The sequence below is a fragment of the Equus przewalskii genome, chromosome 2, assembly GCF_037783145.1.
Source record: "Equus przewalskii isolate Varuska chromosome 2, EquPr2, whole genome shotgun sequence".
Lineage (NCBI taxonomy): Eukaryota > Metazoa > Chordata > Mammalia > Perissodactyla > Equidae > Equus > Equus przewalskii.
Window position 1 is genome coordinate 39,189,858 of NC_091832.1, and position 13,707 is coordinate 39,203,564.

At 56.0% G+C, this 13,707-nt stretch overlaps 1 long non-coding RNA gene across 1 annotated transcript; it reads right to left on the reverse strand.

Moving 5' to 3' along the window:
* Positions 1 to 6,193: 6,193 nt before the first annotated feature.
* LOC139080795 (uncharacterized) lies at positions 6,194 to 12,834 on the reverse strand. Its single transcript, XR_011535580.1, has 2 exons — positions 10,194 to 12,834; positions 6,194 to 8,737 (listed from the first exon to the last, which is right to left on the reverse strand). It is a non-coding gene; the product is annotated as an uncharacterized lncRNA (long non-coding RNA).
* Positions 12,835 to 13,707: the final 873 nt, after the last annotated feature.

Sequence of the window (13,707 nt, forward strand, 5' to 3'; positions counted from 1 at the left end):
CAGGCCCTGAGCTAACATCGTGCCCATCTTCCTCTCCTTTATATGTGGGACGCCTGCCACCAGCATGGCTTGCCGAGCGGTGCCATCTCCACACCCAGGATCTGAACCGGCAAACCCCGGGCCGCCGAAGCGGAACGTGCACACTTAACCGCTGTGCCACCGGGCCGGACCCGGGCTTGTATTAATAAAGACCAAGTAATAAATTAATACATTTACGTTGTTATGTTTATTTTACAATAAGAGTAATAAATTGTGTCCTTGTCACATGACAGGCGCCGAGTGTTTCATGTCTATCTAACCAGGACGACCTCCTGACATCACAGGCAACGGGCCGGGGGAGACGCCGGCAGCCACCCAGGGCTTGCGACACAGCCGGAGACTGGCAGCGCCAGGACAGAACCAAGTTTAGTTGCAAAGCCCTTGCATTTGACCCCTGGATTTCATGCCTTCTTGAACAAGCAGCCTCAGGTGGGTACACGGCGTGCCATGCAGCCGGCCCACTTCGCAGCTGATCCATGTCCATGTTGCTGCCAGAGTCCAACACGTCTCGGCCCACCGCTCACTCTGGGCTGCAGGTGGCTCAGGGCGGGCCAGCCCCAGGTGGGCGTCTGAGGCCCTCCTGTGACCAGACGTGTTCAAGGCAGGTCTCCTGCCCACGCTTGCTGGGGTCAGCCCCGACCCCTTGACTGGCCTGGCAGGGAGCGGAGTGTCCACTCCTTCAGTGCCCCCGCCCCTCCTCAGACACGCACACACACACACGTATGCACACACGCGCGCACACACACACACACTCTCCAGCCCCCAGGGCTGGGCACAAGGCCGGTGCCCATGGGCAGATTGCTCCCTGTCGCTGATTTTCAAGCCCTAAAAATGTGCCTGGCGCTCAGCCAGGCGCTTCGAGGGGCACCTGACAATCCTCGGGGTGCCCGCTCAGGGAGTCTGCCAGCCCCAAGCCGGCTCCCTTCCCGCGTTTACCCAGCTGCCCCCAGACCCCAGCCCCTCCCTGAGGGCACAGGGGGTGGTGGCTTCTCTGTCCATCTTCCTAGCAACAGACACCGACTCGACCTGCAGAACTTCTGGAATGGATGCGGGGGGCTCAGAGCAGCCTCGCAGACCAAAAACCAGGCTTGAAAACTGGGCAGCGGCCAAGAGATGCAGCTGGACGCCGGCCCCCTAGTCCTGCCACAGGACGGTCTGGACCGTGGGCCACCCTGCCGGCCCTGGATACTCCCTGCTGCTGCTGCCACTGAAGAGAATCACCCGCCCCTTCTCATCACTTGTTTGAGTCAAAGCTGGGGCAGCGTCTGATTGGTGGAGTCATGATCCCATGCCCTGCCTCAGCAGCCAGGAGCAAGGAAAGCAAATATGGAGCCTGTTTGTCCATGGCTTTCAGTCAGAGTTCCCCTGGAACCACTCTGAGCTTCTGACAAGGGCTGGTGCCCTGCCCTGCAGATGACCCCCCATGGGACACTGGCAGACTCCCTGAGTGACAACTGGTCCTATCTACAACAATTCTTACTCGGGCAAAAGGGGAGATTTATTGGTTCATGTAACTGGAAAGCCCAATGATAACTGCTTTCAGGTATGGCTGGATCCAGGGGTTTGAGCAGTGTTTCCAGGACCTGGTTCAGGACCCAGTTTCTCTTTCTTTGTCCTTCAGTTCCACATCCTCTGGGCTGGCTTCCCTCTCAGACATCTTGTTCTAGTGATGGCAAGCTGGCGGCTCAGCTCCAGCCTCAAACCCCGGAGGTTCAAGGGCAGCAGAAAAAAAGAGAGAGGTTTCCTCCTAGTCATCCCAAGTTAGTTCTGAGGGGCTTGATTTGAGTCACATGTCCACCAATCACAGTGGCCAGAGGAATGCAATGTTTTGATTGGCCAGTCCTGAGTCTGTGGTCCATACTGGCAACCTCAGAGGGAATGGAGCGGTTGAAACACATGGATGGAGAGCTGGGGAGGGTGGTTCCCTAAAAAGCCAACAGGGGGCCCTGGCGGAGGGAAGGGGGAAAGGAGGCTGGGTGACAAAACAGCTGTCACCAGAATGACCACTGGCAGACTCCCTGACTCGCCACTGGGCCTTTTGGAGTGGCAGCTGGCTGTGCCCTGATGGATGGTCCTGAGTGCCCGGAGCCGGACTTTGGCCTCTCCTGACTGACAGTTGGCCAGTGTGGTGACAGGCAGTTGGCAGCGCCCCTGCAGCCCCCCTGCCGCCCCCCGGCCCCTCCTGTCTGGCAGTCAGCAGGCACCCCGGTGGGCAGCTGGCAGGCATGGTGCTTGGCAGCTGACCAGTCATTTCTGGCAGTTTCTTGTGGGGCTGCTCCGAGGCAGGGAAGGCGCCCTCCTGGGGGCCACACCATTGCACTCTGCCTCCGCCCACCTCCCGCCACCACTCCCCACGGACCAGGGACAGAAAATGGCGCCCAAGAGGCTGGGACTGGTTAAAAAAGCCTTTCGTCCCCATGTGGCAGCAGGAGCTCCGGTCCAGCGGGAGCGAGAGGCCAGGAGCGCCAGGGGGCGGTGCCCCCCCGAATGGAGGGATTCAGGGAAGAGTAGAATGGGTCACTGAGTGTCACTCAGCTTCCAGCAAATAGTTCTGAAAGGCCCACTCGGGTCAGGTGCTGGGGGAGGTGGTGGCCACCCGAGCTCTCGGCCCAGCGGGGAGCTGCCCGACTCATGTAGTGACGGGGTAGATGGGACGCGGGTTCGACGGGATGGGCTGGCCTTAGCGGACACCCAGGCGGCCTCCCAGGGGAGGAGCAGAGCGGGAAGGCCAGCTAGAGCAGCGTCGGCGACCGAAGGAGGTCGGAGCAGCTGCAGCAAGGGGCCACCGGGGCTCTGGAGGGTCAGGAAGGCCAAGTCCTAAAGGACACGGTGGGCCCTGGCAAGGGTCTGGGCCCTTCTCCGGAGGTGGCGACGTGATCAGACTCGCCTTCTAGAGTTCATCCCGCATCCAGAGAGAGCTGATTGTGGGGGACGCGGCAGAATCGGGAGCTGCTCAGTCATCTGGACTGAGAGGGAGGGGGCCAATGTAATGAGGGGGTGACTTGGGAGTCGCTGGAGGTGGGGCTGACAGGCTGGGAGCCGCCCCACGCTGTCCTGTTAGTCCTGTGTACAGCGGGGCCCGTTCTTGCACAAACAAGGGACTCCCTGTCCGCACCCGGCCCAGCGTGCACACTCACACCCACGCGGGCCAGCTTGTGTGCATATGTAAGTGCTGAGAAAGCGGCAGAAGGTCACCTGGACGCGGGTGGGCGAGCTGGGACGCTCCGCTCTTTATGCATCATTGTGTTTTCACCGGTTGCTGTAACTTAGTGTTGCTTTTATAGGTCTGGGAAAAGGGATTTCAATGAAAGAAGGAAAAGTGAGAACGGGACAGTGAATGCCGTGGCCGAGAGCGCTGGCTCTGGGGTCAGAGCGACCTGGGCTGGCTCCTGTTCAGTCATCAACAACCTGGAGGCCAAGGAAGTCGGCTCAGCCCACCCCGGCCCGGTCTTTCTGTCGAGAAATGGGGCTGCCGCGTGGATTAGGGGAGACCACACGTGTCACGTGCTTTGCGTGGCGCAGGGGTGGCTGCCACTGCTCTGTGGCTGTCCTCTCCCCTCCACCCCCAGCCCTCCCAGACCTGCCCTCCCCCGACCCGTCTCCCTCTGTTCCCTCCGCCCACGTCCCCCCAGCATGTGTCAGAAGAGGAGGTAAAGATGGGAGCGGTCTGTGTGACCAGCCCGCCCGGTGCGGCCAGGACGGACGGGGACGGCCTGGACCAGGGGCCAGCCCAGGACCAGGGAAGGAGGCTGGCCTCCCCTTCATGGCCGGCTGGTCCATGCGTCCGGCTCCTGCCCCGGGCCAGGATGACAGATGGCCCCCGGAGGAAAGGTCACTGTCTCTGGAGAAGTTGTGTATGTGTCGGAGGCGGGCGGGGCAGGCTCCGTGGCCCATGTCTGGCATTTGGGGGCCTGGCCCTCGCCAGCAACCGGACTTTATTTTGGTTACTGGCGATGGAAGGTTCAGGTCATAAATAACCGCCTGGCCAGGCAGCCAGCTTCTCCCCCGGGGCGGCCGCAGGCCGAGGCCTCTCCAAGGCCGGCGTGGCCCGCCTCTTGGCGCGGGGCGGGAGGTCTGGTGGCGGCTCGGAAGCCCAGTGGGGAGGCGGGGGAGAGAGGAAAGGGGTCTCGGGGCCTGGGTTCAGAGCAAGGTTAGCCAAATAGTGGATAAATTAAGCGAGGGAAACAGACAGCTCCCCTCCCGGTGAACTTTTCACCCAGCTAACCTGCTTCTCGCCCACTCTCAGGTGGCGGCAGCTCCCGCCCGTCGCTGCCACCTCTGGGGGGTTGTCACCTGCCTCTTCCCCCAACCATGGCCTCTGCCACCCCAAGTGGGGATGAGGATGGAGCTCTCAGGACAGGCTCCAGGGCCACGGCCCAGCGAGGAGCTTCCAGGCCACCTTCAGGAACGGGGATCTGACCCGGCCTCAAGTTCAGACTTGGCAGGATGGCCACACGGCCCCCTGACCCGACACCGTCCCCCAGGCAGGGCACCTGCCTCTGACAGGGCCCTGTGAGTCTTCTCCGAAGCTGGCCCTGGAGTTCCAGGCGGCGTCTCCAGCGGGACCCTCCACCCAACCGCCTTCGTTGCTTGTTTCTGGCCTGAGCCACCTCCTGAGGGACCAGCTCCATCTTCAGGGGGCAAAGGAGCAGGCCCTCCCTAGGGCTAGAGGGGTCCCCACACGTGACGGCTATTGCCCCAGGCTCCCTGCCACAGACGGGCTTGCCCCTCAGTCACCAGAGCCTTCTCGGAGCCAGGCCCCGGGGCCACAAAGTGTGTGTGGGAGGAGAGCATGGGCACCAAGCAGACCCCAAGGACAGTCAACAGGAAGGGGGTCTGCAGAAGAGCTGGAGGAGGTCCCGAGGCCCAGGCACCTGGCTGTCTCCTCCCAGTGTCCCCTCATGGTAGCTGCCCAGCCTGGATGCACGGATGGCGCCCGGAGGAAGTGTGGGACCCGGCAGGACCCCCGGGGGAGGGGCTGGCGGTCACCTGGCATTCTCGCATGCCGTGGCACGTGTGGACCGAGGGCCAGCACATGCTGAGCACTGGGCCTGGTGCCGGGAGACGCAGAGGATGAGTGGGTGAGGTGCCCCCAACTATGGAGCAGCGAGCCTGTGCAGGGGGTGGGGGCCGGCAGAGCAGAGAGACAGAGAGACAGACAGACAGGCACACAGAGCAACCGCAAGGGTAAATACCAGGGACCAGGGGGTCAGTGAAGGCCTGGAGGAGGAGTGACATTTGAGCTGAGGTCGTTATGATAAGGAGGGGACAACTTTGGTAAGGGAGTGGTGAGGGGTGAGGTTGAAGGCCAGCAGGCCTGAAGCACAGGGCTGATGGGCAGGGTCAGAGGCCAGACCAAGGTCATGACCTTAGGTTTGCCCTTGGCCCTCTTGGTAGATTGTCTTCCTGTTGTCAGCTCGAGGCACACCCACCTCCCTGAGGGGGGCAGATGATGTCGAGAACCTGGGGCCCTTGAGCTGTGCTCCTCAGAGAGTGGCTGTGCTGTCAGATAGTCGTTCCCTCCCGCCTGGTCCTTCTCGGGGTCAGGAGCCTGGCAGCTGGTGGGCAGGGAACTATTGGGATGGACCCTGGGGGCATCACCCCATAATCCTGGACCAGGAACTGGGGCCCAGGGCAGAAAGGCTGAGAATTTGGCTCTCCTACAAGGAGGTCCCTGAGCTCAGGGACCCTTCGTGCGATTCCATAAACCGTCACCCTGCTTCTTCCTCCTAACACGAAATTAGTTCTGTGTTTCCTGATTATAAAAATAATATACACTCCCTTTAAAAAATTACAATAATGTTAAAACGCATTCAGGTCTCGGTAGACGCCTCGCTGCATTAGGGCTGCCTTCCCGGGCCGCCCCGTGACCGCTGACTCTGTCACCCAGGAGGTGCCCCATTCCCATGTCGAAAGAGTGATTGAACGAATGAATGTGGGGATAAACTCATGTGATCCTTCAAAGAGAGCGGACCGCTTTGAGAACGGGTCATTGTGGTCACCAGCGTCCTGCTCCCAGAGCCGCGGGTTCCCCTGCGTGCCGCCCACCCGGCCGACAGTGGGATTTCCCTGGGGCGCGCTGACCTTTCTGCTTCCTGTCTTTCCCACAGTTCCCGGGCCAGGGGCTTCCCAGAGCAGATGGTCCCTCCATGGGTTCATTGTTTTAGAATATTTATTTAGTATTATTAAAAAGATGGTGTCGTGACAAGAAAGAAAAAAATGAATGCAAAATACATTGGGCATTCATTCACCAACTGCCCGAGCAAGTGCCATGCTCCTGCCCGCAGTGGGCCCTCGGCCGCAGCTCAGCACAGACGAGCTTGTCCAGAGGGCCCCTCTCTCGTGCTTACGACGCACCATGTTTACTTAGCACTTCGTTAGGTGTTTTCTGTATTTCCACAAAATCCTCACAATTTTCACTTTAAAGCCCATTTTAATGGCTTTATCCAATGCCTCCATGTGGCCTTCCCATATTTTTGGTAAGTTCTTCGCCTAATGGACACAGAGGTTGTGTCCAGGGTTTTTTGCTGTTGACGATACCGTACATATTTTAGCAGCTGTGGCTTTTTGCGTCTTTTAGACCTTTTCCTGGGGATGAATTTCAACAGAGGCTTATAGGGACCAAGAACATAAATCGTTGTATGGCTTCTTTCTGGGTGTCATCCCGTTTATTTTCAAAAGAGCGACACCAATGTGCAATGCCGCCGGCTGCAGGGTACGGCTGTGAATTTCTCTGCACGCCTGCCGGGACCGGGCGTGGCCTTACCCGTGGTCTGGCTAACTTGGTACTAGTAAACCAGTCCCCCGGGGCTGCCTTCACCTGCTCTTCTAGGATCGTCCTGAGGATAAATCTTCCCAACGCGCTGGTTCAGAGCAGGTGAGCGCGGTCAGTTCACGAACCTCCAGCCCCAGACAGGCAGATATAAGAGGGATGATGCCGCCTCCTCATGGGGTCCTTGCGATCCCTTTTTTTTTTTTCCAGTTCAGCCAATCACTTTCTTTTCATCTGTGTATTTATAGGAGCTTTAGGCCCAGGAGCACTTTCAGAGAACCAGAATCAAAGCACGGTCTTTGCCCTAAAAGCTTACAACGTATTTTCATGTTTCTACTATTCCTCAGGACTGCTAAACGAGTCTTTCAAGAGTAGCTTGACTATATGATAGTAATCACGTTACCCACAGAACCCAGACAACTCAGAAATAAGTTAATTTTATTCCAGACACAGACATCGGAGTTGTGAATATGTAAACATTTTCCGGCCTTTCACAGCTGAATGAATGAATTATATCCTGCAGAGACCAGCAGGGCTGGAGAGATTTCATTAAGACAGCAATGCAAGAGTTTTCTTGGGACAAACAAAAAGATTACAGCATTTCATAGATACTATAGAAAAAATGAGGAACATGTCACAGTCACCTAACTTCACATTTGTTGGTTGAATTTTCTTGCTGGACTTCCTGTGATGATTAAATAAGATGTAAAACTTTTTTTTTTGGTATGCTTCTTGTGGTGAGGAAGATTGGTCTTGAGATAACGTCTGTTGCCAATCTTCCTCTTTTTTTTTCTCCCCAAAGCCCCAGTACATAGCTGTATATCATAGTTCTAGGTCATTCTGGCTTTTTTATGTGGGATGCCACCACAGCATGGCCTGATGAGCGGTGTGTCGGTCTGCGCCCAGGATCTGAACTGGGGAACCTCAGGCTGCCAAAGCAGAGCACAGGAACTCAACCACTCGACCACAGCCCAGCCCCTGATATGTAAAACTCTTGATGGGATGCTTACCCCAGGATAAGCACTCCATGAATGTCAGCTGCTTTACTCTGATTTCTTTGTATGTAAATGATCTTTTCATGCTCTTTGCTCACATATCTTGGACTCTTGATGTTTTTCTTGTTTATTTTAATGAGCTCTTTATATATTGTAGCCATTCTTCCTTTACCTCCCATTTCCAGACATTCTACTTTGTTCACAAACTTAGAATATTGGAAAGTTTGTGGTTTTTGATGTCTGTTCCTTTTTCAGAGCTGTCCTGGATTGTGTTAGGGTCACCTCTCTCCTTCAACTGTCCAAGAGCAAGTGGGCAGACATGAGAGTCGGCAGAGGTCGACCAGTTGGAGTAATTTAGTTGATCTTGTCTCAGGCTCAGTCAGCTTTCCCTGATGTCATGGTTCCCCAGGGACCTGGCTCAGTGAAGCATGTGGAACAATTCTTTTGAAATGAAAGGACTCAGAATCTCCTCATTCTCAGCAGTTCTTGCCCCAAACTAGGTCAGCTTCCTTGATTTTGTGGTTATGGCTGCTCTTGCTTTCGTTTTTCTTCTGCAGCAAATTCATTCATTTACCAAATATCCCACAAGAGCCTTCTCTGTGCAAGGCTCTGAGTTTGGGGCTATAATGATGAACAAGACAGGACACGTCCCTGCCCCAGGAGAGTCCCCAGTTTACTGGGAGACGCACGCTGGCAATGGTATCTGGTCTGCAAGTAATTATTGAGCATCTGCTGTGCCAGGCTGTCTGCCAGGGGCTGGGGACGCCTAGGTGAGCAGCGAAGGCCCCTGTCCACACAAGCTCATCATCATGGACCAAATACCCACACAGACAGACGGAAGGCGACTCGTAACACGCATGAACTGTGAAGGAAGGGCCGGTGGAGCTCTTCAGGCTACAAGCCGGGGCTGTGACTCATTCCGACTGGGGGTCTGCGGGAGGGAGGGGTGTCAGTTAGGGAAAGCTTCCGAGAGAAGGTGACATTTGAGGTGAGCTCTGGAGGCTGACTGGGAGGTAACCAGGCCAAGAGGGGAAAGACTTTCTGAGACAAAGGCAGCAGCACATGCAAAGCCCCAGAGCAGGAAGAGACAGCTTTAAGCCCCTGCTCAGCTGGCTCGGGGTCCGTCCCTGGGACTCCGGGCTGCAAGGGAGGGTCCCTCCCGATCTGCTGGCTCAGCGTCCAGGGGACCCTCTCCCGCTCAGCCCATCCTTAGGGCCCCATCCATCCCTGCCCCACCTGGGCAGCTCATCTCTTGTTGGATGGGGCAGAGCTGTCGGGGGGCTGAGGGGACAGAGCTGTCGGGGGCTGAGGGGACAGAGCTGTCGGGGGGCTGAGGGGACAGAGCTGTCGGGGGCTGAGGGGCAGAGGCCCACTTTGGGAGGACACGCAGCAGGGCGTGAGGGCTGCCCTGTGGGGCCCCACTGTCGCCCTGCTCCTTACTCTGACCTCTCCGGGGCTTGGCCTCCTGCCTCCGGGAGTTCACAGGGAGGTGAATCTCGAGCGGAGGCTGCTTCCTTCCTCTCCAGGGAGGCCGGGGAAGGCCCCTTCCTCCCCTTCCAGGGCTCTTTGGGACCTGAAGAGCCATTTGTCCCCCTCTGTCCTCTCCCTGCCCCAGCTCCAGGGACCAAGCAGCGGGGGCTCCTGTGACTGGCCTGGCCTGGGTGCGGGCTAGGTGGGAGGGGCCCCGCCCCGGGGCCCTGGGGCTGAGAGCACTGCGACGCCTCTGAGCGAGCGACTGCCCTTCCCTTGGTGGCCTCTGCCCCCCTCGAGGTGTGGGGAACGGCTCAGAGCTGTAGTTCACCCTGCGGCACGGGGACGAGGAGAAGGACGGCTGCCTGGAGCCCGGCGAGGCCCAGACAAGGCCCTGGCACTTCCCCCACGGGCGCCCGGGGGCTGACGCCGGCTTCCCACCCGTCCTCACAGGGAAATTCCAGCCTGGACCCCAGGGCCTTGGGAATGTCTGCATAGACTTTGGAGCTAGACAGCTCTGGGTTGGAATCCCTGTTCCATCTCTACTCTCTGTGGGGCCCTGGGCAGGTTGGCCTCTCTGAGCCTCAGTTTCTCCACGGGTGAAATGGGTTCACCCTACCCTGCAGGGCTGTGTACCGATGGTATGGGGCCTTGGAACTGCTCCTGACAGCAGCTGAGGGGCCTTTGCCACCAGAGTCTGCTCTCAGTGAGTCAGTCAACACAGGCCTGGGTGCTGGGGAGATGGTTGGAGACAACCAGGTAAATTGAGGCCTTGCTTGTAGGACCTGCATTCTAGCAGGGCAGGCTCTGCCAGCAGGTCTCATTTCATCCTCAGAGGAACCTGGTGATAGAGACTTAAGTCTTATCAGCTTCTCACAGATGAGGGTTCTAAGGCTCAGAGGGGTTGTCAAACTCACAAAGTTGCACAGCAAGTAGAAGGCCCAGCTGGGATCCCCCACAGGTTGCTGGACTCTGGAGCCCATCGATGAAACAGTCAGGAGGGCTGTTTGCTGAGAATATGGCCCAGGCTTGGACCCTGAAACTAGGAGGCAGAGAGAAAAAGTTTTCTGTGCCAGCTCTTCCTGCAAGCCCAGAATTCCCCAACCCCCATGCACCAGCCCCCTGGACCCCAGAACAGTTCCTCCAGCATCCTGGGCTCCATCCTCAGGCCTGTCTTTTGAAACTTGGCGTTGGAGTTGGGGGAGGGCGGCCGGGCCCTGGGAGCTGCTCGTCATTCTTCCCGGGAAGAGCAGCTTGGCGAGCGGGCCCCTTTGTTGCACGCTGACAGGACGGTGCAGCCACCACACACTTCAGCTGCCAACTCGCCGCGGTCACTCAATCCATCACCGAGGGCGGGGGCTCCTGGCCGGCCGCTCGCCTGCAGTGTTGTTCTAGTCTGCCTCGAGCTGCGAGATAAACGGGGCATGAACTGGCCCCCTGGCAGGGGGTCAGCCCCTTCTGCCCTCATTAAAGTGCCAATCAAGAAGAGGAATGGAGACAAGCGGAGGGAGCCCAGCCTCCCCAGTCGGCAAGGGGGCAGGATTCAGACTCCCCCCCACCCAAGAGAGCCTGGAGAATCCCACCCCAGCCCGCCTGCATCTGGTTGCAACATGGCCCTTGGTTTCCCTGTAGTGAGAGGCTGGGAGAGCTGGAAATTCAAGGCAGCAAACGCTGCTCCCGTGGGCCGGCTCTGGTTGCTGTTTGGTTACCTGCTGCCATGTACAAACCACCCAAAAACTAAGTGACTTGACACAACTGCCATTTTATGCTCTCTCGACTCTGAGGGTTGACTGGGCCCAGCCAGATGAGTCTTCTGCTCTCTGATGTTGGCTGAGTGGCCGTCGTCTGGGGCTCCACCCGGCTGGAGAGCTTGCAGATGGCTCATACACGTGGCTTGTGCCTTTGCGGGGACAACCGGAAGGCTGGCCTCATCTGGTTCATTGGGATGACTGGGCCTCTCTCTCCATCTCCACGGAGTCTCAGGGTCTCTGCCTATCCACGTGACCCCTCCACATGGTCTCTCCCACAGGGGAGCCACACTGCTTGTCACGACTTAGGGCTCCCAAAAGTGCAAGAGTGGAAGGCATTGACCTGGAACAGGCACAGAGTACCTTCTGCCCTATCCTGAACTGAGTCACAGGTCAGCCCAGATTCAGTGTGGGAGGGACCTCCCAGGGGAGCGGGTGCTGGGAGTCATGGTCCCGTGAGGCCATCTTTGGAGACTGGGTACCACAGTGTGACCCCAGTGGGGGTGTTTTGCTCAGGACAGGGCTGGAACAAGCTCTTGGGTTCTCTGCCTGGAGGCCAAGTGGACCAGAAGCCTCTTGTGGGGGGGAGGCTGTAATTCTCTCCTCCCATATATACCTATACCCTCCACAATTTGTCTATTCTCTAGAAAAATCCCCAAAACCTGTAATGAGGCATTTGAAAAAAATGATTAATAGCATGATTATGTATTCATTTCAAATATTTATAATTGTTATGATTGCTTGAGAACTTACAATATGCTAAGCATTGCCCTAAGCAATTATATCTTATTTAATTCTCCCAGCAACCCTATGGAGATGACACTCTTGTGACCCTTGTTTCACAGAAGTATCAGTCAAGTGGGCTAAACTGTAACAAAGAGACTCCCAAATATCTATTAACTCAAACACAATAGAGGTTTCCTGGTCGGCAGGCAGGTCCCCTCCATCGAGTGTTTCTCAGACCCAGGCCCCATCCATCTTGTGGCTCTGCTCTCCCCTCTGCTCTGCTGCAGTGAACACATCACTCTGGCTGCTCTGTGGAGGATGGACCACAGTGTGTGCATATGTGAGGAGGGGATCGGGTTTGATGGAGATTCCCCATTTGCCTTCTAAACCCACCATCCCCTTCTCTACCCCGCTTTCTGCCCAGGGAGGCTAACCTCCATGCACTATATCAATGGACTCCCAACACTTTGGCTTCCAGTTAGGTCCAGCCAGAGGAAGACAGGGGCACAAGATCAGATTCCTCTGGCTCTCTCACTGCTGGGCTGTAGTGTGGCAGTTGCTGACTTTTTCTGCCAAAGGCTATGGCTCCCATCAAGAGGTCCTTTCTAGCATCTATCACTCTTACTCATCCTAGGGGTGGTGACAGGATGCTTCACTATCCCTTGTTGGTACCCTTGACCCCACCCACAACTTGTGATCAGCCCCTTTCATAAATTCTCTGCAGTCGTATCCTCTGAGTGTGCCATCTGTAGCCTGCCATGTCCCTGGCTGATACAGAGGGCAAGGGTGGAAGCAAGGAAGCTGTTTAGGAAGTGTTGCAATAATCCAGGAGAGAGATGGTGGGCAGATTTCTAAGGCTGAGCCAACGAAAGGTCTTGGGTGGGTTGGGTGTGGGGTTTGAGTAAAAGAGAAGTTTCAAGGATGACTCCAAAATTATTGGCCTGAAAAACTGGAAGATTGGAGTTATTTATTAAGATGGGAAAGGCAGGCTTGTGAAGGAAAAAATTATAAGTTCTGTTTTGGACATGTTAAATTTGGGATGCTTTTTAGACTCCCAAGTGGAGATGTTAAAAAAAGCAGTTGGAGCCCCAAGTCTGGATTTCAGGGCAGAGATCAAGGCTGGAAATACAAATTTAGGAATTGTGAATATGTAGATGGTATTTAAAGCCTTGGGAATCAATGCGATTCCCAAGAAGAGAAAAGAAGAGATCTTAGTGAGCTCTGAGGCTTTCCAGCACTTGGAGGCCAAGAAGATGAGGAGGAACAAGCAAAGAAGACTAAAGTGGTGCTGTCACTGAAGTAAGAGGAAAATCAAGAAACAATGGTTTCCTGGAGGCCAAGTGAAAAAAAAAGGTGTTTCAAGAAGAGGGTGTTCAACAATGGAGACTGCTGCTGAACGTTCAGGTTAGATGAGACCTCGTAATGAAAATCAGAGTCAGCAAAGTGGAGGTCAGTAGTGACCTTGAAAAGACTGGGGTCTTGAGGATAAAAGCTTAATTGGAAAGGACTCAGAGAAGAATAGGAGAAATTTCTGGTTCTATCCATGGCAGAGTAGCTGGTATGGGACTTATCTGCCTGACATAAATAACTATAAAACTGGACAAAATATATGAAATAAACACTATCAGGCATTGAACCACAGGCAATGCAAGGCTATCACCCTCAAGCAAAAGGAAGCACAAGGCTGAGCTCCACATTCACCTTGACTTTCTGCCTGGGGGTAGTTTTCAAACTATGGCACAGGAAAGCAGATTCCAAGCAAAGAGCTAAAGTCCACTGGGTGTAGAAAGAGAGTTCAGAGTTTAGGGCTGTTAAAACTGCTAGAATTTGTGGGGCAGATTACCAAAGAAAGATTACAGAGAAGAAGCAGCAGAGATGGAGCCTTCAAAATCTGCACAGGGATTCCCTTCAGGTCCACAGCTGAATCCTAAGGTGTGCAAGCACAGGGCAAGACTCC